At 41.1% G+C, this 22,824-nt stretch overlaps 1 long non-coding RNA gene across 1 annotated transcript; it reads left to right on the forward strand.

Annotated features, from left to right (window-relative positions):
- The first annotated feature begins 10,189 nt into the window (after positions 1 to 10,189).
- LOC149994760 (uncharacterized) lies at positions 10,190 to 12,039 on the forward strand. Its single transcript, XR_016507851.1, has 3 exons — positions 10,190 to 10,233; positions 10,521 to 10,637; positions 11,829 to 12,039. It is a non-coding gene; the product is annotated as an uncharacterized LOC149994760 (long non-coding RNA).
- The last annotated feature ends 10,785 nt before the right edge of the window (positions 12,040 to 22,824 follow it).

Consider the following 22,824-nt stretch of genomic DNA (forward strand, 5'->3'; position numbering starts at 1 on the left):
CCTGGATGAAGAATAGAAGCAAAAACCCTTTTCTATTTATCATCCTGAAACCAGAATTCTATAAAATCAAACCCACATAACTGCCAGAGGAGGGGCAGGGAACTCCTGCCTAAGGCCAATTATAGATATGACAGAGGTGGCTGTCTGCCATGGGGAGGATGAACAGTTATATTGACAAAAACCACTTCCCCAATCTCAGTTACCAAGAGACAGCCTAAGACTAAGCTGAACAACAATGGCAACAGATAACTCTCTCCCCCACTACTAGAAGCCAGCACTGAGTAACAAGCCAAAATGGGCCCCTCTGGGAGAGGGGCAAGAACATGAGCAAAGACCACTTCTGTGACACAGGCATGCATGGATGGCTGAAAAGTGAAGGGGTATCCAGGCCATCTAATTCCAGCACCTGTGTTCCTATTCACTTCTCCCAAAAGATCAGAGAGCTATGACTTCTATAAAATGAGACCTGGATGTTTTGTTTTTCAAAGCTCAAAATGATCCCAAACTATAAAACAGCTGCTAAACTAATTCACCCTGTCTTGGGCTTAAATAGTGGTAGGAGTAGTAATAGTGCTAGTAGAAGTAGTGGCAATATTGTAATAATGATAATAGTGACAGCAGCAGTGGCAATAATAGTCATAGAAGTAGTAGTAGTAGTAATAGTTATGGTAGTAGTAGTAGCAGCAGGGTTAGTAGTGTAATAGTAGTACTAGTGGTACTGGTTGTAGCAGTGGTGGTAATGGTAGTAGTATTGGTAGTAGAAGCAGGAGTAACGGTGGTGGCAGTTTTTTTGCTAGTGGTAGCAGAAGGCTGTGTCAAAAGGCCTGAGGTAGTATAACTATTGAGTTAGAGCAAGAGCCTTGAAGTCAACCAGCCTTGATTTAGGGTCTGTTTTTGTTACTTCTTAGCTTCCAGATTTAGACAAGCTATATAACTTCTCAATATTTCCTTTTGTAAAATTGAGATGAACAACCAATTGAGTTAAAAAAAATAGAAAAACTTGTAATATTTGGCATAAAAATCTTCAATTCACCTTATCAGAAACATGTTAAGTAATTTCGATGTTACATAGAAGACATAGACATGAAAAAAGATACAGTCCCTGCAAATAATAACTCACAATCAGCTGAGAGAGAAAGATAGATGTATGACTCTACTGTAAAACCTAGTGAAAAGAGCTGTGATAGGCATTCAAACCTACTCTAGACAAGGAAGTAATTAATAGTGGCCCAGCAGTTCTCAGATGACTTAATGAAGGAAGTCAGACTTAAGGTGGGATCTGATAGATACACAGAATTCTGATGGGCAGGCATTAGCAAGAAGACATATCTGGCAGAGAAAGTTTGTAATATATTCTGGCAAGAGCAAGCAGACCACATTTGACTGGTTGGAGAAGATGTGAAGCAGAAAAGCATCTCTTGGAATTGGCCCAAGGAAAAACCCACACAGGGTGGCTTGGCCCATGATCTGAAAGATCCTTATTATGCTTTGTGATTCCAAGTCAAAAGAGAGCAGAGTTGTAGATAAATATGTGCCATAAAAATTAAACCTACTTTTTCATTGAAAAGCACCTAGAAATAACCACTCATCTACCCAAACTTAATTCTTGTGAACAGACCTCTGAGACTTGTTTCCGAGACTTTAGTACCAGTTTCAAAATTCTCTAACCATGGCTGCCACAAGAAGCTAATAAGTTCTAAAAATGCCAATATGATTAGTGTCTCAGCCAAGGCCCTGTGTGCAACAACTAAAATCAGAAAATGTCCTGGCCTGGCGGACGTAATATTTCTCTAGAAAGCACAAGGCTTATTTGAGCCTCCTCTCTGTTCTTCCTCTAAGGGAGCATCCTGGGAATAGCCGTGCTCATTGTCCATAAGAGTTGTCTTAGGCTGATGATGGAGTTGAGAAGGCAGTGTTCTGAGCTGTCTTTCAACTCTTCCCAGGCTGTGGTTTCAGGCAACTCACCAAAGTTTACATGATGGGCGTCCAAGGATAGCTGTAAGCCATTTAGGTAGACGGTCTCACTCTGGCTCATCTTTACAAAGCTTTGAAATAGCCACAAAGATTTGAAACTGGCACCCGAGAATGCATCTCCTCTGGACACCTTACCAGATCACCAACTCTTCTGAAGGCCAGATCCCTGTGCTTTACGTCTTCTGTGGGCCTGAGGACTCTATAGGGTTCAGCATTGATTACCATTTCTTGTTAGATTCATTCTTTAGTCCTTTATTTATGAATAATTCACATGGCAATGGCCATAAGTTTCCAGTTCCCACTTTATGCAATGTCTCCAGATATATTCTCCTTTACTTGACTGAAGAAATTTCACAATGCTTTGAAAACATCAAGAGTATCACTTAAATTTGTAAGATGTTTCACCACAATTTTATCTACCTATTTTAAAACCTTTAAATCATATTTTTGTGGGTGTTGGAGAGGACCTCATAAAACCATCTGCATTGGTCCTTTGTTCAAACCAATAATATATTATTATCTCCACCTTGTAAATGAGGTGAAGTCAAATGAGATGACTATGATTCGCGTTAAGGTTGTAAGCATTAATAATGGCAAAGCCAACACCAAAATGCTGGTCTCCAGCTTCCTAATGTTTTGGGTTTCTTTTTTTTTTTTCCAATTATACCTGCGATTTTTGCCGCTATTAATAAAGAAAGTATTGCATTCAGAATTCAGCAAAACTAAGAGGCTGTAAATCACTATGGTTAAATTAGGGATTTAAGGCATAGCTTGCCATTTACTCAGCCAAATGAATATGGGCACATTACTTAATCTCTGTATTACTCAGTTTCCTCGCATGTAGAAAAGAGATGATGCTTCCACATAGGGATGCTGAGGGGATTAAATAAATTACTATGAGAAAATTTCTTAGTCCTGATCAATCATCATATAAGTATTTGCTATTACTATTGCCATACCCCTCCCAACCTGTTCTGAATTTTTCCTGTGGGATTAAGTGGTAGCATCATCTTCTCCCATTGTACAAATTAAGAACTTTAAAGACATCCTTAATAACTGCCCCTTCTCTCTTACCCCACAGTCTATGATTTACAAAGCTTTTTTTTAACTCTCATTTTTAAATATCTCTTAAATCCATTCTCTATTCAGTTTCCTATCTGACAAGAGTATAGTTTCATCCTGATTGCCTCATTTAGGCTATTTCAAACACCTTCTTCCTGCTCTGTTCTCCTTCAACTGACCTTTATTACCCTGTGATATAACATCCTTTGGAAAGGCAAATCCTACCAGAACATTCACCATTTCAAATCCTCCAGCAGCTTCCCTACTGTGTTCACCAAGCTTGTGTCAATCATTCTGACCAAGTCCAGCCTAACCGTCAGAGATTCTAACTCAATGGGTCTGGGACAGGTCCTGGGAATCTGTATTTCATATACTCCTGAGATTCTGCATGGACCAATGTTTGGGAATCATTGAAAAAGATAAAATGTACACTCATAATGATGTCTTATAAATCCTTCACAATCTGACCCTCAACTACCCACCAGGGAAATTAAGTGACATCTTTCCCCTTGATGTTGTCTTTGACTGAGTTGCTCCTTCTGTGCTCCCATCGTTCTGTATGCATAATTCCCCAAATGACACCTATTTCATTGTACCCTTTTGTTCCCCCCTTGTGGGGCCAGCTTCATTGGCATGCAGCCTGTGCAGTCAAATAGCATCCTTCCCTCAAAAGGGCCTTGAGCTTGGTTTAGTGTCCTGCTGCAGCCATCTGAGATTCTTAGTACTCATTGAACAAGGGGCACCTCATTTTCATTTTGCACTGGGCCCCACAAATTATGTTCTCAGTCCTGCCTACTCAACTGTGAACTTTTTGAAAACAGAAGCTATTTGCTATTCACTTGAAATTCTTCTTGCTTAGAACAGAGGACTCCTAGTATAGAGAAAGGGTTTGGTAAATATTTGTTGAATTTATACATGAATGAATGAAAGGATAGAATAAAGAATATCATAGGAAAATAGTGTAGTATGGCTAATTAACTTTGAAAAATAAGCTTTGTTTATGCTTTGCAGAAGAGAGGAGACAATTGATAAGTTCACAAGATGACAGACTTTCTCAAATAAGTAACGTAAATTTTCCTAGGTTTCTCCTTAAATTGCTCTGTTTCTCCCTTGAGCCCTGCTGCTTTCTTGTTCTTCTCAAAATTCTAAATTGCTGGTTAATGGAGCTTACAATAGCAGTATCATAGAATATGCCCAAAGTGTTTGTGCCAAACATTGTGCTATCTTTGGGGGATACTGGGAAAGGGAAGGGGGAAGCCATAGGAAGGTGAACCAAGCAGGGTCCCTGTTCTCTAGAAGCAATTAAATCTTACCCTTTTAAGAGTTTCTGTCAAAGATGAGTTGACTTCATGGGAGTTTTGCAGCAATGAATTGAAAATAAAGACACTAGACTTGGCCAGTGGCCCAGCTTCCTGAACATTTCAACTGACAAAATGTCTCAGTATGAACACAATTCCTCCACTATGAGATCTGTGGGTTCACTAGTTAACATTGGCAACCAACTAGGAGGTGCTCATAAAGCATAATAAATAAGTGGCTATCGAGGTGGGGGAGGTGCTTTTGCTCCCTGATGTTAGAGAAGAAAAGATAAACTTCAGCTATCAAAGTGAGCCAAATAATTCGGGGGAACAGATATCCCTAGCTTATGCTGAAAGCAGGACAAGACTTCCAATGTGGCAAAGACCACACACCACCCTGCTGCATCAGTGGCAGTACTAACTTTTTGCTGTTCTCAGAGATGACATAGATGTTCAAAAAGAGTTTCTCCTACTAACTGGTGTGGTTTAGTTGGTTGGGCATTCTCTCACGAAGTAGAAGGTTGCTGGTTTGATTCCCAGTCAGGTCAAATGCCTAGTTTGTGGGTTTAGTCCCTGGTCAGAGTGTGTATGAGAGGCAGTCCATCAGTGCTTCTCTCCCTCCATTCCCCTCCCTCTGTCTCACTAAAAAAAAAGAAGAAGAAGAGTTTTGCCCTGACTGGTGTGGATCAGTGATCAGTGGGTTGGGTGTCATCTTTCAAACTGAAAGGTTGCCAGTTCAATTCCTGGTCAGGACAAATGCCTGGGTTGTGTGCCAGGTCCCACTTGGGGGCACATGCGAGATGCAACCAATCAATGTTTCTCTCACACGTCAATGTTTATTTCCTCTCTTTCTCCCTTCTCCTCTCTCTAAAACTAAATAAATAAAATTTTTAAAAAAAAAGTTTCTCTTGCCATTCCACAATCCCTATTTAGTCACCCAGTCTACTATTTACTAAACCATCAGTAATTATATTAATAGATTCTAGTCAAAAAAGTACAAATGCCAACAAACATAGACCTGTGTTCAACTTCAATTCAAAAAAATATAAATATAATACATCTATAAGGTATCATTTTCACATACCAGATGAGATGAAGTTCAAAAGATTGATAATGCTTAATGTTGGCAAGTATAGTAGAGAAAGCAAGTATTCTAAAAAAAAAAAATTGGTAATCAACATATAAATTAATGCAACCACAATCCTAAGGAGGGCAATTTGGCATTATGTAACAATCAGAATTTAAAACACACATCCCCTTTCATGCAGCAACACCATTTCTAGGACTTCGTCCTAAGGAAACAGTCTGACAAACAGGTAAAAATCCATGTACAAAGTTGTTCATCATAGACAAAAGTTTAGAAATAACCTAAGTGTGCAACATGAAAGATTTACTTAATATAGCATGGTTCATTCAAGCACAATGTAGCTAACATTAATGAGAAGCTCATTTATTTTATCCCTTTCTGGTTTAGTGTTAATTCCTTTAGTGTGTTTTCTGATCATTTAGCTAAACTATCATTAAAATACCAAAATTTAGACACTAAAAAGAAACAAAACAATTTAAATATTAAAATGGTTATGTGGAGCTATAATTAACAAAAGGAAAATATATCCATAATATTTTAGATATAATAGAAAGGTCAGCTTTTAAAACTGTCTAAATGAAATGACTCCATTTTTTGTTAAAAAATGCATATTTGAGAGTGTGTGTGCATTCTTTTAACAATAGATTGTGATTGATTTTGCTTTGGCATGATGCTTAGTGCAAATAAATAGATGATATCCAAACATAATGTCTCTACTGTGTTTGGATATTTCCAAATACAGTATCATGAGGGAAACAAAGGTAGGTCTTGAGGAAATATTTTCACTTGTGTGCTGGTAAATATTTAACAACTGGCCTTCAGGTGAGACAGAGTGGGAGTCCTATTTACCGACTTTTATGGCAAATACTCCCAACATTACTCATTTCAAGCTACTAAAATGACATCACTGAATGTGGAGTTGGGAAGAGATATACAGCAGCTATCATTACATAGCATTTTCACAATATATATACAACAGATGCAAATATTACAAGAGTATAGATAATGTTAAAATGCAGTAAGCTAATTAGAAAGTGCATGCATTTTTTATAGATCTGGAAGTAGAGTCACTAATGTAATAATACTGATCATGTCTCAGTGGAAATGTCATGAATCATATGTACTTCATACTTTAGAACTTTGTATGTCATTTAAATATTTTTACAATAAACATGTTATCTTTATAATCAGAAAAAAATAATCCAAGGTGTTTTTTTTCTTATTTGTCAAAACTAAAAAAAGAAAACTATATTACTTCTTTTAACATAAGTCTTACTGAAACAAAACACCTTCCCAAAGGAGTTTGATGCTACTGAGGTGTCACTAAGGATAATGGTGAGCAATGTTTGAATCAATTAAACCATGATATCTTTGTTCAGTCAATTCAGTGTTTCAAAGGTCTTTCAAAATATAAATTTACAAGATCAGAATTCAAAGGCCCTCTGATACTCTTATAGAAACTAAGTCCCAAGGCAGGTAGGCGGTTTCCCAAGGCAGGCACTACAAGGCAGGCTATAAGATGACTCAGCTCCTCTCCATTTATAAATGGTCTCTAGAGCTTGTGATCAAAGTGTATATTCTTCACTTGTCATTACTGAATGAGAAGAGGCTACCTCATTTTGGGAAGTAGTATTCATTTGATTGGCTAATTCCTGAAGCCCTGACCCTTTCATCTTTGTTTCGGTAATAGCAGCTTATACTTTTCCAGAATTTTATACTTCTCTAAACACTTCCACACAGATTACTCTAGTTGTACTTCCTAAAAGCCCTGTGAGACAGGTAAGGTGGAAAGGACCGCTCCTATTTCACAGCTAGGAAAACCTGAAGCTAGAGCAGGCAAGTGGCTAGCCCAAGGCTACTGAGAGTCAGGGGGCTGGTCTGGTCTTGGCATAGTTTGAAACAACGCATCTGCTGCTGCTGAAGCCCTGTGTCCCGGTGATTTAACTGTGAGCGTTTCTCACAATAAGAACTAGTGAGAGGGGAAGGAGGGTGGGGAATGGAGGGAGGTCACCAAACCAACTGAAGGAAGGAACTATAAAAAAAAGTCAGTTACAGATGCTTTCCAGACTTCTCAGTCAGAATACCATCTTCCTGCTTTTGAGACAGTAGAGGGAAACCCTCTATTTCAGTTGCAGTAAGGTGTATGACTTTTTCATTTAATCCGTGTGAATTTGGGGCAAATGGTGGCTTGATCAGCCAAACCAGCTGGGCCATTCAATAGCCAAATGTGGCTATATAAATTAAAATTCAAGTAATGAGATAAAATGAAAAATTCAGTTCTTTATGTACTGATAGGGCAGTGCAGATAGAGAATAGTGCCAGCATCACAGACAGTTCTGTGGGACAGCAGTGCCCTGGAGATTCTAATTCTGTAGTTAGTTACATGGGTGTTCTAGCTTTGGCAGTGTCTGTAGAGATGGCCTAAAGCAGTCCCCTTACCTGCAGTTTTGCTTTCCCCAGTTTCAATTACATGGGGTTCAAAAATATCAAATGGAAAATCCCAGAAATAAGCAATTCATAAATTTTGAGGACTTCCAGCCAAGATGGACCCAGAGAGGACCACACCAAGACACATCATGATTAAAATGCCAAAGGTGAAAGATGGAGAGAGAATCCTAAAAGCAGCAAGAGAAGCGGAGAGTTGCCTACCAAGGGGTGCCTATAAGACCATTAGCTGATTTCTCAAAGGACACTTTCCAGGCAAGAAGGACTGGCAAGCAGTATTCAATGTGATGAAAAGCAAGGACCCACAATTAACATTACTCTATCCAGCAAAGCTATCATTTAGAACAGAAGGGCAGATGAAGTGCTTCCCAGACAAGGTAAAGCTAACGGAATTCCTCATCACCAAGCCATTATTGTATGAAATGTCAAAAGGACTTAAGAAAAAGAAGATCAAAATTATGAACATTAAAATGACAACAAACTCACAACTACCAACAACTGAACCTAAAAAAGCAAAACAAAATCCAACTAAGCAAACTGGAATAGGAACAGAATCACAGGTATGGGGATCATTTGGAGGGTTATCAGCCGGGAGCGGGGAGGGGGAGAAATGAGGAAATGGTGCAGGGATTTAAGAGGCATAATTGGTAGGTACAAAGTAGAAAGGGGCAGGATAAGAATAATAGAGGAAAGGGTGAAGCCAAAGGACTTCTATGCACGACCCACAAACATGAACTAAAGGGGGTGGGATTGCTGAAGGGAAATGGTGTACTGGGCAGAGGGGAGCAAAGGGAAAAAAGAATTCGGATTACTGTAACAACATAATCAATAAAATGTACTTAAAAAAGTAAAATAAAAAGAAAGTCCAAATACTCCCTGACTGGTGTGACTTGGTGGGTTGCGCATCATCCTGCAAACAGGAAGTTCTCTGGTTCAGATTCTGATCAGGGCACATGCCTGGGCTGTGGGCCAGGTCCCCGGTTGAGGCCGTGCAAGAGGCAGTCTGCGGCTGTTTGTCTCCCTCTCTTTATCCCTTCCCTTCCCCTGTCTCTGAAAATGAATGAATAAAATCTTAAAAAAAAAAAAAGGTCCAAATGCTTTGATACTCAAGAATTTTATAAGTTTTGTTGATTCTGTACATGTGCACTCTAGGTTGGGCAAAGTGTAATAGCTGTTTGCAAACAAACCAGAAAGAAAAAAATTAAATTCAGATAAGAACCTGATGCAAGTCCTTTGTCTCACACCTTCAAGTCCAGCAATATTTAAGCATCTCCTATACTAGAAAAATGTAGACAGCAGCCGCCAATATAGGAAAGCTGGATGCAACTGATACCCATTGGCACTTCGTATAGTCCCATGGCGACAGCGCACCTCAAGCGACAAGAAATGCAGGTGTGCTGTGGCACTTAGATCTACACAATTTATGGTCCTGTCCAGGTACCCCCGAATGAAGAAACTCCACCGCTCCAGTTTTCGCAGTCTTGAGCTTCGGCAGTCTTAAAAACCTGAGACTCTGGGCTTCCAGAGAAAAAACTACTAGCTAGGGAACCTTTGCACCACGGTTTCGCAAAGGGCGGATCATAAACCACCTGCCAAAATCACCGAGAATGGTTGTTAAAAACGCGGATTTGGTGGGGCCCAGGCCTCTAGAATCATGGAAACCAAGTACCTAGGGAAGTGGCTCCGAAGTCTGCAGTTCAGCACTGACTTCCCGGCAGCTGCGGTCTTCGGCCGGCAAGTTGGAGAGCGGTGAGGCTCCGCCCCTTCCCCTGCCAATGGCGACGCTCTCTGCTCCCTGCGTAATCCCGGAGTGGAAGGCACGCAAGCCTGCAGGAGCGAACCGCCAAATCTCGTGTGCGCGGCCTGCACCGCAGGAACTAGGTACAGCCTCTCGGCGGCGCTCCCAACGCTGCGTCCTGCGCGCACGCGCGCCGCGCCTCCACCTGCCCTGGTGACCTTTGGCTGTAATTCCCTGCCGCGCCTTCTTCGCCGGGGACCAGCGCCTCCGGGCTTTTGAGGCGTTTTCTAGGCGCGCGCTAGCGGGCCGGGATCACGTGGGCCAAGGCTGCCTCGTGGTCCCCAACGGCAGCTGAAGCGGGAGGACGGAGCTGCGGCCAACGCTCGCCCTCCGAGTGCGCCCTAGGGTAGGTGCGGGGATAAAAATGGCGAAGTGGGGGTAGCCGGTGGGGAAGCGATGGACGAGCAGGTGGGGTGGTCGTTGGAACCTTCTGACGTGGACACCGGGTGGTTCTCCGCGCCAGTTTGAAGCGGCGGCCTCGGGCCGGCACCCACTAGGTGTGATCACTGACTCCGTCGGCCGCTGAGCCCCGCCGGGAGTCGGAGGCAATGGACGAACAGAGCGTGGAGGTGAGGGGGTGTGAGAAGGTTGGTGGTTGGTCTGCCCCTGCCACTCGGGGAGGGCTTTTTAGTCGGGTCGCCTGGCCCTGGTCCTCTCTCTGGTCGGGCGCCCGACTGGCCGCCGCGGCTGTGGGGAGGGCCGGCCGGGTGCGAAGGACGTCGTGCTGGTTCCGCCGCGCTCTGGTGCCGGCGCTCGGACCGTTCCCGCGGCCGGGGTGCGTACCCGGCGTGTTCAGGCGGTCTCCGCACGGTGCGCACGCGGCGTCCTTCCCACAGCACAGCTGCAAACTCATCAGGGGGACGTGCCCTTCCACCCGCGACCAGTTCTTGCGAGTTCCTGCGCGGATCCAGCTCTCCCTCCGAACGGGTAAACATTCCTCCCAGCGGTGCAGTTTTATACTTTTGCCTTTCCTGTGAGTGAGCGGGTGCTTGGCTGTAGTTTGCTAGAACAACTATTTATATCTGACACTTGTAAGCTGTGATTTTAAATGTGTGTATTTACGTAAAGGCTAGGAACATCTGTTTTTAAAGGATTGGTTATTGGAAATAACTGTATAATGTCTAATTTTGAACCTTTCAAATACTAAGTAAATTTTTGTTTCTTAGTAAGGGCAGCGATGTCACTGAGCACCCCACTTGAAACTAGTCCATCCAATGGTCTTACTGTCCACGCCTCCCGGCCCCCCCAGCATCTGCACCTCAGAGGTCCTTTCTGGCCCAGCAGAGTCATGATTAGACTCCAGGGATTTTCTTCTTAATTCTTTGTGTGAAGATATTATAAAGGTTTGATAACTTTACCTTGGTTTTAGGAGAGTTACATTCTCCTAGAATGGAGGAAAAATAAATGTACTGCAATAATAAACTTAAAATATGTAAGAACTTACATTTAATTATATGTTTTCTTGTCAGTTACTTCCTAAGTTGATTCACATGAGACTTCTTGCAAAGATAACAGTGTTTCTTCTATTTACGTGATCTTTCCTTCTTCCCTAAACATTGGCAGAGCCGCCACCAAAAATCGCAATAGGCTCAAGTAAGGAGCTACTTGGTTGCAGCATCAGGACAGAAATTCGGATTTCTGGATTCTGAATTCGTTTCTTTCTTGACCAAAGTACACTGCTATTAGGACATACATCTTTTAAAAACTTTTCCAATATTATAAAAGTAATTCATCCCCTTTGGGAAAATTACAGAAAAAGTAAAAAGTCCATTTGTTCCTTTTTTTTCTTACTGTTTAACATAGGCTCCCCCCTCCTCCCATATCATTAAATAATTCCTGAAATATTTGCAGTGACTGTAAATTAACTGAGACAGTTTAATTAATATTTGGACATTTGGGTTAGCCAGATTCTTGCCATTCTAATTACTGCTTCCGTGAAAATATTTGTGCGTAAGTCTGCCTGTTTGCATGTCATAGCCTTTCCTTAGAATAGAACCATTGTGAAGCTTAGATGTTCTCAGGTACCCTGGACCTTAACTGACCAAGTCCTGATATGGAATAAAGTTAAAAGTAAAATGTTATCAAGTGAATTATTTTAAGCATGCTTTTTACTCTTGATTCAGTAGCCTAATCTGGTGGACTTTACATCTTTTATTATTTTCAGAGCATTGCTGAGGTTTTCTGGTGTTTCATTTGTATGGAGAAATTGCGGGATGCTCCCGGAGGAGGGAGAGTTTTATACTTGTTTGGTGGGTAAGAACAAAAAGAAAAAGAAAAGAAAGGTAATGGATTCAAAGGCAAAGAATGAAATCATATCGTCTTATAGTCACAAGAGACCTTAGTGGTGAATATAATCCAGTGACTTTAAAAACTGAATGTAGATGAACTCCTTTAACAAAATTACAGGGAGGTTTAACAGGTAAGAACTTAGTTTGGTTGGGTATGAGGATTCAATAGGACATCTGCAGACCACATTACCCTTAGTAGGTTATTTTCTTTGCTGAAAAAAACCAAAGCATCTCCCGTGGTCTTCACCTCAGGATTTCTCTGTGGTTGCTTATTTCTGCCTAAGGAAGATAAAATATCCCCTTGTGAAGAGTAATATCTGTAATACATAAATCATTTGCTTCCAGTCACAGCTAGCAAATGGTGGAGCTGGATTTGAACCCAGGAAGTCTGGCTCGAGATCCTGTGTTCTTTGCCACTCTACCATGTGCAGAAGAGCTAGGGTATATACCATGCTAGTTCTCCCACTCATAAACTGAGACTCAACCTCTCTTAGCCTTGTTTCCTCAGCTGTAGGAGGTGGATAACAAGATCTTCACAGGGTGGTTGTGGCATTAGATGAGATAAGCTGAAACTCATTTAGAAACTACAAAATACTATTCTCTTGTAAAGTGTTACATGTTAAAATAGCAACTAATGCACATCTTTGTTTTAAAATTTTTTTATGGATTTGAGAGAGAGAGAGAGAGAATCTTCAATTTGTTGTTCCCCTTATTTATTTCTCTCTCCCTTCCTCCTGTCCTTCCTCTCTGGAGGATATTTTTCATTGCATTGAGAAAGAGGGAGGGAGAAAGAGAGAGAGAAAGAAACATCGATTGGTTGCCTTTTGTAGGCTCCCCACCCGGGAATTGAACCCGCGAACTAGGTATGTGACCCAACCAGGGATTGAACCTGGAACCTTTCATTGTATGGGATGACACTGCAGCCAGCTGAGCCACACCAACCAGGGCCATTGGTTGTTTCCTTGGGTGTTCTCTGCAGATCCAACCGCAACCTTGGAGTATCTGAATGATGCCCCAGCCAACTGAGCTACCTGGCCAGGGCCTCATAGGTTGATTCTTATATGTGACGTGACTGGGGATCAGACTCACAACCTTGCTGTATGTATCTGGACGATGCTCTAACCAACTGAGCTACCTCACCAGAAATTTGTTTATGTTTTATAAATGTTGAAACTGAAACTAGAGAAATCAAGTCATTGGCCTCTCTCACTGTAGTTAACTAGTGATAGAGCCTGGATATGGACTCAGTCCTTTGAAGAAGGCTCAGTAGACATGATCTCTGGTTATTACCTTATGCCTCGGTGATTCTTCATTTCTTCATTGTTACCTTTTCTTCCTCCTGTTCCTTACAGGCATATATTTCTTAAATATCGCTGCTGGCATGCTGTACCCCTAGGTTTCTGGGAAGGTCTTATCTACTTTAAGACACTTAATGGCAGGGCGGCGGGTGGACGTGCACGTGGGCACGCGGGGCCACACCGACAGCGGCAAGCCCGCGCGGCGCGGGCCCTGAGCACCAGGGCCTCCACTGCCGCCTTCGACAGGCAGCCTCGGAGCCGCGGGCGTGGCGTCACGCCGGGCCTGGGCTTCCCGTGCTTCTTGGTGCCGCTCCCCGCGCGTCTGCGGTGCGCGATTCCCGAGCCCCAGCCGCGCCTGAAGCCAGGTCCGATCCTGGCGAGCCCCAGCTTCGGTCACGCCGGCCGACTGCCCCGGGCACGCCTCCCTCATCCGGACCGTCCCTGGCGGTGAGCGCGGGCGGGGCGGGAGCCGGGCTCGCTGTTGGCACAGGGAGAGCACCTCTCTTACTAAGTGGGGCCGCCGGGGTCCTGAGAGGCGGACCTGAGTCTTCCAAGGTCCCTCAGCAGGTGAACGGGGTTTGGGGGCTCGAACTTGGAAGCTTTCCCCACCCAGCACGATCGAGTAGGAAGGTACTTTCCTTAAAAAAAAAAAAAAAAAAAAAGAAAGAAAAGGAGGACACTTGATTTACTGTTGCGGGTTTAACTTTCATTTCTGTGAGCAGGGCTCCCCAGTTTATTCCTTCAGCATTGACCTATAAATGACCTCTGATTGTCCTTCCTGCTCTTTTCTGAAATTGACTTTTATGACTTCTTTCTTTTTATTCTATTCTGCCGGTCAACCGTGACATCTCTTACACTAATGGTTTTTAAGTCCTGTCAGGTATCTCCTGGTGTCGCTTCTGTCTGTCCTACCTCTCTTCCTATCATTACCATCCTAATAGGTAAATACAGACATTTTTACCTTGTGCTCAGGTTATTATAATCATCTTCTAACTCATCTCTCTGTCTTGAATCTTTTCTTATCTCTAGTCTGTTTGGTATCCTGCTGCCATATTGATGTTTTCAGGTGATGTCATGTTTTCCCTTCCATGCCTGAGATTGATTGCCTGAAGGATAAAGTAAGAATATTACCCTTGTAGGCAGACCATCTGGATGAAATGGTTCTCATCTTTCTTTCTAGAGATTTCTTGATTCTTAAATGCACTAGTCATTTGTTTATTCATCAAATATTAGTTGCATGGCTGCCTGAAGTTAGGCATTGACTTCCCAAGGAGCTGACTCAGTAGTTGGGATATGGTCAAAGAAGTGTGATGGTAGCTATTGAAAACTTGTGAGTGACAGAACGTAATTTTTTAGAAAATGCCACTCTGGTTCCTGTGTGGAAAGTGGACTGTCAGCTGCTGGGGGAGGAAGTGAGGGAATCCATCAGGATATGCTTTATTAGTGAAAGGGGAAGGGTGGGTTAGACTAGAATGGTAATAGTACAGGTGGTGAAAATAGGGCCGTCCTGGATGTGTTTCGAAGGTAGAGCTTACAGACGGTATGTGAGGAAGTGTGTTGCATCTGGATGGTATAAATGGTATTCCATTCTGAGGTAGAAAAACCTTGGGGAGGAGCACATTTGTGTAGGCTGTAGATGGGAAAGTTTTGTTTTTAAATATGGGGAGTGTATACCCTGGCCAGGTATTCGGTTGTTTAGAGCATTGTCCCGGTTTGCTAAGGATGTGAGTTTGGTCCCTGGTCAGGGCACATATAGGAAGTAACCAACAAATGCATAAATACGGGGAACAGCAAATCAATGTCTGTCTGTCTCTCTCTCTCTCTCTCGTGCGCTTCCCCCCTTCTCCTCTTTAAATATATGAAGTTTGGGATGTTTATTATACATGTAACTGGGGATGTTGACAGCTGGAAATATGAATCTGGAGTGTGGAAGGGGACTTTAGAGAGATTGAATTGTTAGCATATAGATAGTATTTAAAGCCAGGGGGTCAGTTGAGTTCACCAGATTACCTCCTGTGGGAAGGTGTTTTTTGGTCTGAACTGTGGGTTGCTCACATTTAGAGGTCAGAGGAGGAGGCAGATTCAGCAAAGGATGACAAGAAGGAGCCATGAGTGAGGCATCACAGAATTCAAGTGAGAAGCAAGTTTGAAGACGAGTAAGGTAGCTGTGCCATATGGTTCTGGGCTGGGAATTGACCGTTGGACCTGAGAATGTGTGCGTCACCGGTGGTGACCTTGCTGTGTAGTTTTAGGGGGAAGAGGGGGAACAGAAACTTGCTGGCAGAGAGCGGGAGTGAGACAGCAAGTAAGAAGAGCTCAGAACTTTGTAGTCAGTAAAGTGGAGCAACAAGGCTGTGGTTTGAAGGGGGATGTTGAGAGTCAACATTTCCCCCCATTTTCGGAGAAGATGTATCTCTTGCTTTGACTGAACCAGTAAACAGAATAATTAATGATGCTGGAGAGACGGGGGGATAATTACAGGAGCAAAGTCCTTGAGAAGCTGGGCACTCCGCCCAACCAAATTGTAATACTCATTTTAATGCCTTCCCTTCTTTCTTCCCATCTCTGGTCACTTGACTGTGGAAATTTAGCTGTCTGTGAAAGTGCACATACTCGTGCCCACACCCGTGAGTAAATGTGTCCACAGTCACCTAGTAGTTGGTGACAGACCAGGATTGGACTCCCGTTCCAGTGCTCTGTCTCTGACTCTGGTGTGCGCACGTGCGTGCACACACGCACACACACGCGCGCGCGCGCACACACCCCTCAGAAGGTGGGAACGTCGTCTGTTTTCAGGCCAGGTCTCCTTTAACTAAGTACACTTAGTCGATTCTCTCTTATTACCTGTTCCCTTTTATTTGTATTTACACCCCCCATATCTGTCTCCATAATTCTCGTATTTTTTGTTTTGTGTTTTTTTACTTCTTGATTTTCAACACAAGTAGAATTTTTATGTTTGCCTATAATTATTGACTTCCTTTTGTTTTTAATTTTGCAGCCTTTTTAAAATGAGGTATAATTGACATTCATTAAATTGCCCATTTTTAAAGTGTGTGGTTTGATAAGTTCTGACAAATGCATATACCCGAGAAACCGTCACCACAGTCGCGATGGTGAGAACATCTGCATTCCCCCAGAGTTTCTTCGTGCCTTTTGGTAATGCCTCCTTCTGCTCGTCCTGTTCCCAGGCAGCCACTGATCTGCTTTCTGCCACTGAAGGGAAGTTTGGATTTTCTGGAATTTTATACAAATGGAATTTTACAATATGTACTCTTGTGTATCTTTTCTGTTTGTTTAATACTCAGCAAAGTTATTCTGATATTTATCTGCGTCACGGTGTGTCCACAGTATTCCTTTTTATTGGTCAGTAGTAGCACTGCGCTGTGTGCATATGTCATAATTTGTTTCTCCATTCACCTGTTTTTGTTTTTTTGTTTTGTATGTGGTATAATTGACATATAAAACATTGTATTGGCTTCAGATGTGCAACACACTTTTACATTTGATATTTATATATGTTGCAAGACGACTACACTACATCTAGGTAACATCTGTCAGCATATATAGTCAAAAATTCTTTTTCTAGTGATGAGGATTTTTAAGATCTATTTTCTTAGCAATTTACAAATCTGCAGTATATTATTAACTCGTCGGCAGTCGTCCGTCTCGAGAGACGATGGTGTAGCTTCTTAAGAGTCTATCTGCACCGCCGAGAATGGCTGTGCAGTCCAACTCGGGAGTGACACGATATCTGTCTCCTCCCGTGTTGAATCGACATCTTGTGATGACGCTGGAGTGTCCTCTCCAGTGAAGCTGAAGCTACAGAGCCTGGGCAGGGTGATATGGAGGGTCTGCTGTTGCCCATGCAGCAGACTCCCCCTCTCTTCGCAGCTGAAGGGTCCAAGGGAAAGACGGAGTCAATACAGCTTGGCTTCAGGTGCGCCGCAGGAGTTGCCGGTGTTGACTACAACGTCAAACCGCCTTAGGGACTCCAGCTCCGGATTTTCTGTCGGGGTTTACTCCCTTAGCCTTTCCTCTGAAGAGGTATGCCGCAAGGCAGCGGAGGTTTTTTGGAGTCAGAGTTTTCCTTCTCTGATGTGCCCTGACTGGAAGATTGAACCAGCGACACTTAGCTCGCAGGCCGACGCTCAATCCACTGAGCCAAACCAGCCAGGGTCATATTATTAACTATAGTTACCATATTGTACACATTCACTTGTTGATGGATACATGGGTTGCTTTTAGTTTTTGGTATTTACATAGAAAACTGCTCCAAACATTTATATACCAGTCTTTGAATAGAATCTAGTTTTCATTTCTCTGGGTAAATATTTAGAAGTGGAGTGTCTAGATCATATGTTAGATAAGTGTTTAACTGTTTAATAAATTGTCAGACTGTCTTTTAAAATAGTTGTATCATTTTACATCCTCACCAGCAGCTTATGACAGTTCCAATTCTTCCACATTAATGCTAACGATTGTTTTTTTCAGTACTGGTTTTTAGCCATTCTCATAGATATGGAGTCGTACCTCAGCTTTCCCCTTATGATCAAGAAAACGATAAGGATGTCTGCTTTTATTACTTCTATCTATTGCCTTCTCTCCCAACTCCCGGTAACCACTATGTTTTCTGTCTCTACAAATTGGACTAGTAAATACCTCTTATAAATCCAATCATCCAGTATTTGTCCCTTTGTGTTTATTTCTGGGCTCTCTATTGGTCTCTGTTTCTGTCCTTATGTGAGCACCAATCTAATGATGACTGTAGCTTTGCAGTGAATTGAAATCAGGAAGTTGAACATAGTTTTGGCTATTTGGCATCCATTGAGATTCTATTTGAATTTTAGATTAGGTTTTTTGACTTCTGTAAAAGGCACCATTGGGATTTTGATAGGAATTGCATTGATTCTGTAGATTGCTCTGGGTAGTATTGTCATCGTAACAATATTAATTTTTAAATCCATGAATATGGGATGCCTTTCCATTTATCTAAAACTTCTTTAATTTCTTCATTTCTTTCAGCAATATTTTGTAATTTTCTACCAATAAATGTTTCAGTTCCTTTGTTAAATTTATTCCCAGGTATTTTACTCTTTTTGATGCTATTGTAAGTGTATTGTTTTCTTAATTTCCTCTTCGGAGTCTTCTTTTCTAGCGTATGGAAATGCAAGTGTTTCTTATTTGTTGGTTTGTATATCCTGCACCTGTGGTGAATTTCTTAGTTTTAACAGTTTCTCATGAAATCTAGGGTCTTCTACCTATAAGATCATGTCATCACAAACAAATGTTTTTTTTCTTTTTTTCTATTTTGAATAGTTTTCTTCACTTTTCTTCCTTAATTGCTCTGGTTGAAATTTTCAGTATTATATTGATTAGAAGTGTTAAAAGCAGGTATCCTTGTCTTTCCCCTAATCTTAGGGGAGAGTTTTCAGTCTTTAACCATTAAATATGTTTGCTGTGGGTTTCTAAAATAAGGACTTACTAAGTTGAGAAGGTTCCCTTCTATTTTTCTTGAGTGTTTTTTATCATGAAAGGATACTAGATTTAGTCATATGTCTTTCCTGTATCACTTGAGATGATCAGATGTCTTTTCTCTTCATTTTATTATGTGCTGTATTCCACTGAATGATTTTTGTATGTTGAACTCTCAGTGAATTCCAGGAATAAACTCCACTTGGTCATGTGTATAATCAAGGAAACTTGAGCTCAGTCACTTGTCTAGTGTCGTGTGGTTAGGATTCATACTGAGGTCTGAATACTGTCTGAAGCTAATGATTCTTCCATTTGGTGGAGAGAAATTAATTATTTAGTTGAATGTGGAGAAAATGCTCTAAAGATTTTTAAAAATGTTGTGCATTACTATTGTTCAGTGGTTCTTACCTTTGGTTTTGGTTTGGGAGAAACATTGTTTTTCCCAAAGTATTAAAATTGCCGTATTTATTTTTTGATTAAGTGAGATTGTAGAATACAGGGTAAAAAATGCCACATATATACAGAGAAGGGAAAGGTCCCCAGTGTGGGATAGGCAGGAAAGTTTCATGGATATAACCAGTGGACATTCCCATGTGACAGCACATGTGGAGAAGGAAGGACTGTGTAAACAGGTACACAGACTTGATGCTGAAAGTTGGGTACGAGGTCTGTCCAGAAGGTATCCAGCCATGTAATATGAAAAATAAAGACATTTATTGAAGAAGATGGAAGATACAAACAGCATTGTACATAGCACAAGCCTCAGTCCCCTTCAAAGTAGGCACCGGGGGACCTCACGCAGTTCTCCCAGTTACCGCTAGCTGCCCCGTTGTATTTTCCTGAATCTCTTCAACAGTCTGAAATCTATTCTCCTTCAAAGGTGATTTTAGCTTTGGGAAAAGCTGGAAGTCACAGGGCACCAAATCTGGGGTATAGGGGGACTGAATCACCTGGGTGATTGGACGTTTTGCAAAAAAACTGCATGAGAGGTGATACATGAGTGGGTGCATTGTCATGATGAAGCTGCCAATCACCAGTTGCCCATAGCTGTGGCCTTCTGAATCATAGAGATATTTTCCAGGTGAAATGTTCAAGCTTAATACAAAATTCGATGGAGATTCATTGTTCTGCTCACTCAGGGATTTTTAATGCGACAGCCAGACAGTACGTGTGCTCACTCAGCGGTGTCTATGGCCCCCACTGACTAGTACAGTGAAGTCATCATTGTTCACGCATGTGCATTCCAGTCCACTCCTTGGCTGCCAGGTTCCATCGATGCCATGCAAACCGTTCTCGTTATATAACTGTAGAACTCACGAGACATAAAAGAGGTTTTACTATATTGCTAATTCATATCTTATATGTGTATAATTTATGTGTGTATAAATTCATGTACTTTAAAATTAGATTGCTTTTCTAAAAAGGAAGTTAGTAGTACCTGAAACTTCCTCGGGATTTTATGGGAGGTTAGGTAGAAGCACATCACCCCTGTGCGTATGTCTGGAGATGGCAGCGACAGTACCATTATTTTTGTGAAGATTATGCACATCTTCCCTGTGAGACCCAAGTAGTCGTAAGATCACTTCCTTTCCTATGAAACAATAGCTTCTTAACTATTTTGAAATGAGGTCCGTCTCTGGAAAGTTTGTCCTGATCATGATGATAATGAGAGGAAGAGGGTTGCTTAACTATTTCTACAACATAAATATCTCTATCATTAATGCAAGCACTAGAGAGTTAAACTCATTAAATGTGGTACATAAGTATTCAAGATATACACATTAAAGAAATGGTGTTTCTGTAATCAAAATCTTTTTTGTTTGTTTTCTTCCTCAGTGCTGGCTGACACAGAGAGAGCCCAGTGTCCTCATTGCCGGTAAGTGTTTTGCTATGATTATTTGTGAATTTGGAAAAATAATAAGGTGATAGAGCTAGAGCGAGCCAGAGCAGTAATAGAATTCTTTCTGCAATCTGCTGCATTTCTCCTCTTTGTAAATACGGCTGAAAAGAGAAGTGATGTTTATAGATAGAGCAATGCAAACTAAGTTATCTGACTCAGAATTATATAGAATGCATTATATCGTTTACCTTCTTTTAGAAAATCATGTGTAACTTCTTGACTTACCTTTTATCTTTCTAACCTTTTATAATGAAAATGAAAAAGGTTTCTGGTTTAAAAAATCTTGATAGTATAAATATAAAATACAAAGTCTTCTGATTCTCTTTCTCCTCTCCTAATCTTCTCATGAAATAACAGTTTCAGATGAAATTGTTGGGTTTGGTGTCTGTTTTTCTCAACGTTTTTTTCTATGTATATACTGATATGTATACATATAATTTTTTTTTACAACGCAAATGATTAAATACTGTTCTACTTTTTGCTTTTTAAATGAAGACTATGGTGGTACTTTTCTTGAAGTAAATATAGGTCATTCAGAAAATGTTTGTATAATCTGTTATGCGACCATACGTTGATTTATTTACGTTTATATTGAGAGACATTTAGATTGTGTCCACTTTTGGTTATTTCACATAATGTTGGCAGGCTGCACTGAAGGATAGTTTTTTACCATTTTACATTCCTAGTAAAAGATACGAAAGTTCCTTTTCCTCACATTCCTATGAATACTGTCTATTACCAACCATCATTTTTTAAAATATAATTTATTTTTAGAGAGTGGGGAAGGGAGGGAGAAAGAGAAGGTGAGAAATATCACCGTGAGAAACATCGATCGGTTGCCTCTCTTATGTGCCCCAACCAGGGACCGAACCTCCCACCCTGGCTCGTACCCTGACCTGAAATCGAACTGGCAGCCTTTCTCTTTGCAGGACGACACCCAACCAACTGAGCCAACCAGTCAGGGTAGTCTATCATTGTTTTTGTCATTCTGCTCAGTGAAAAATTGTATCTCATTTTTAACGTTTTTTTAAAAATGATTGAAACTGAGCAACTCTAGAAATATTTTTACACCTTTATACTTGTTTTTTTCTTAAACTACCTCTTCACATCTTTTGTGCATTTTTCTTCATCTATTATCTTTTCATACTCACTTTTAACAACTGTACTATCAAGTGGAACTCTGTAATGATGGAAAATGTTATATAACTTTGCTGCCCCACTCCGTCAGCTACATGTGGCAATTGAGCACTTGAAATATGTCTGGTGTACCTGTGTAATGAAGTCTTATTTTAATTAATTTAAATTTTATTTTATTATATTTTAATTTATCCTAAGCTGAGGGCATTTTTTCATTGCTTTTAGAGCTAGAGGAAAGAAGGAAGGGGGGGAGAGAAAGAAAGAAACACCAATGAGAGAAACATTGATCGGTTGGTTGTTCTATTTTGAGAAATGTGTTTTCCTTTAATTGACAATTTCTTTCTTTTCAAGCTTTATTGAGATACACTGTAATTGAAAAAAATTGTAAGATATTTAAACTTATGATTTGATATATGTATATATTGTAAAGGGATTCCCCTCCATCAAGTTCATTAACAGAACCATCACCTCACGTATTTACCTTTAGAATGTGTTTATTTTAGAAAATAATTTCAGGTTCTTTAAAGTGTGCATATGTATCTTCTCTCCAGCGCTCCACTCCAGCTACGGGAGCTAGTAAACTGTCGCTGGGCAGGAGAAGTAACACAGCAGCTTGATACTCTCCAGCTCTGCAATCTCACCAAACACAAGAAAATGAAAAGGATGAGTGTGTCTTTGATTTCTCTGTTTATGTTTTGATAGATGTTGTTACATGTTATTTTAATGAAACTACAGAAAGCCTTTTTTTTTTTTTTTTTTTTTTTAAGTTTTGTAGGGAAACACTTCTTTTCTGACATGGTGGGGGTATTACTCTCTGGAAGGGTCATTCTAACTTTTTAATCCTCACCAAAGGACTTTTTTTTTTTTTTTTTGCTTTTAGAGAAAGAGGAAGTGGGGGAAAAGAGAGAGAAACATCGATCAGTTGCCTTCTCTTCTGTGCCCTGACTGGGGACTGAACCAACAAACCCTGACCAGGGATTGAACTGGCAGCCTTTCAGTCAACGCTCTGGCTAACTGAGCCACACTGGCCAGGGCGATGCTTCTTTTATGAGAGCCTTTCATGAA

The sequence above is a fragment of the Furipterus horrens genome, unplaced genomic scaffold (genome assembly GCF_987537825.1).
Source record: "Furipterus horrens unplaced genomic scaffold, mFurHor1.1.pri manual_scaffold_13, whole genome shotgun sequence".
In the NCBI taxonomy this organism is placed as follows: domain Eukaryota; kingdom Metazoa; phylum Chordata; class Mammalia; order Chiroptera; family Furipteridae; genus Furipterus; species Furipterus horrens.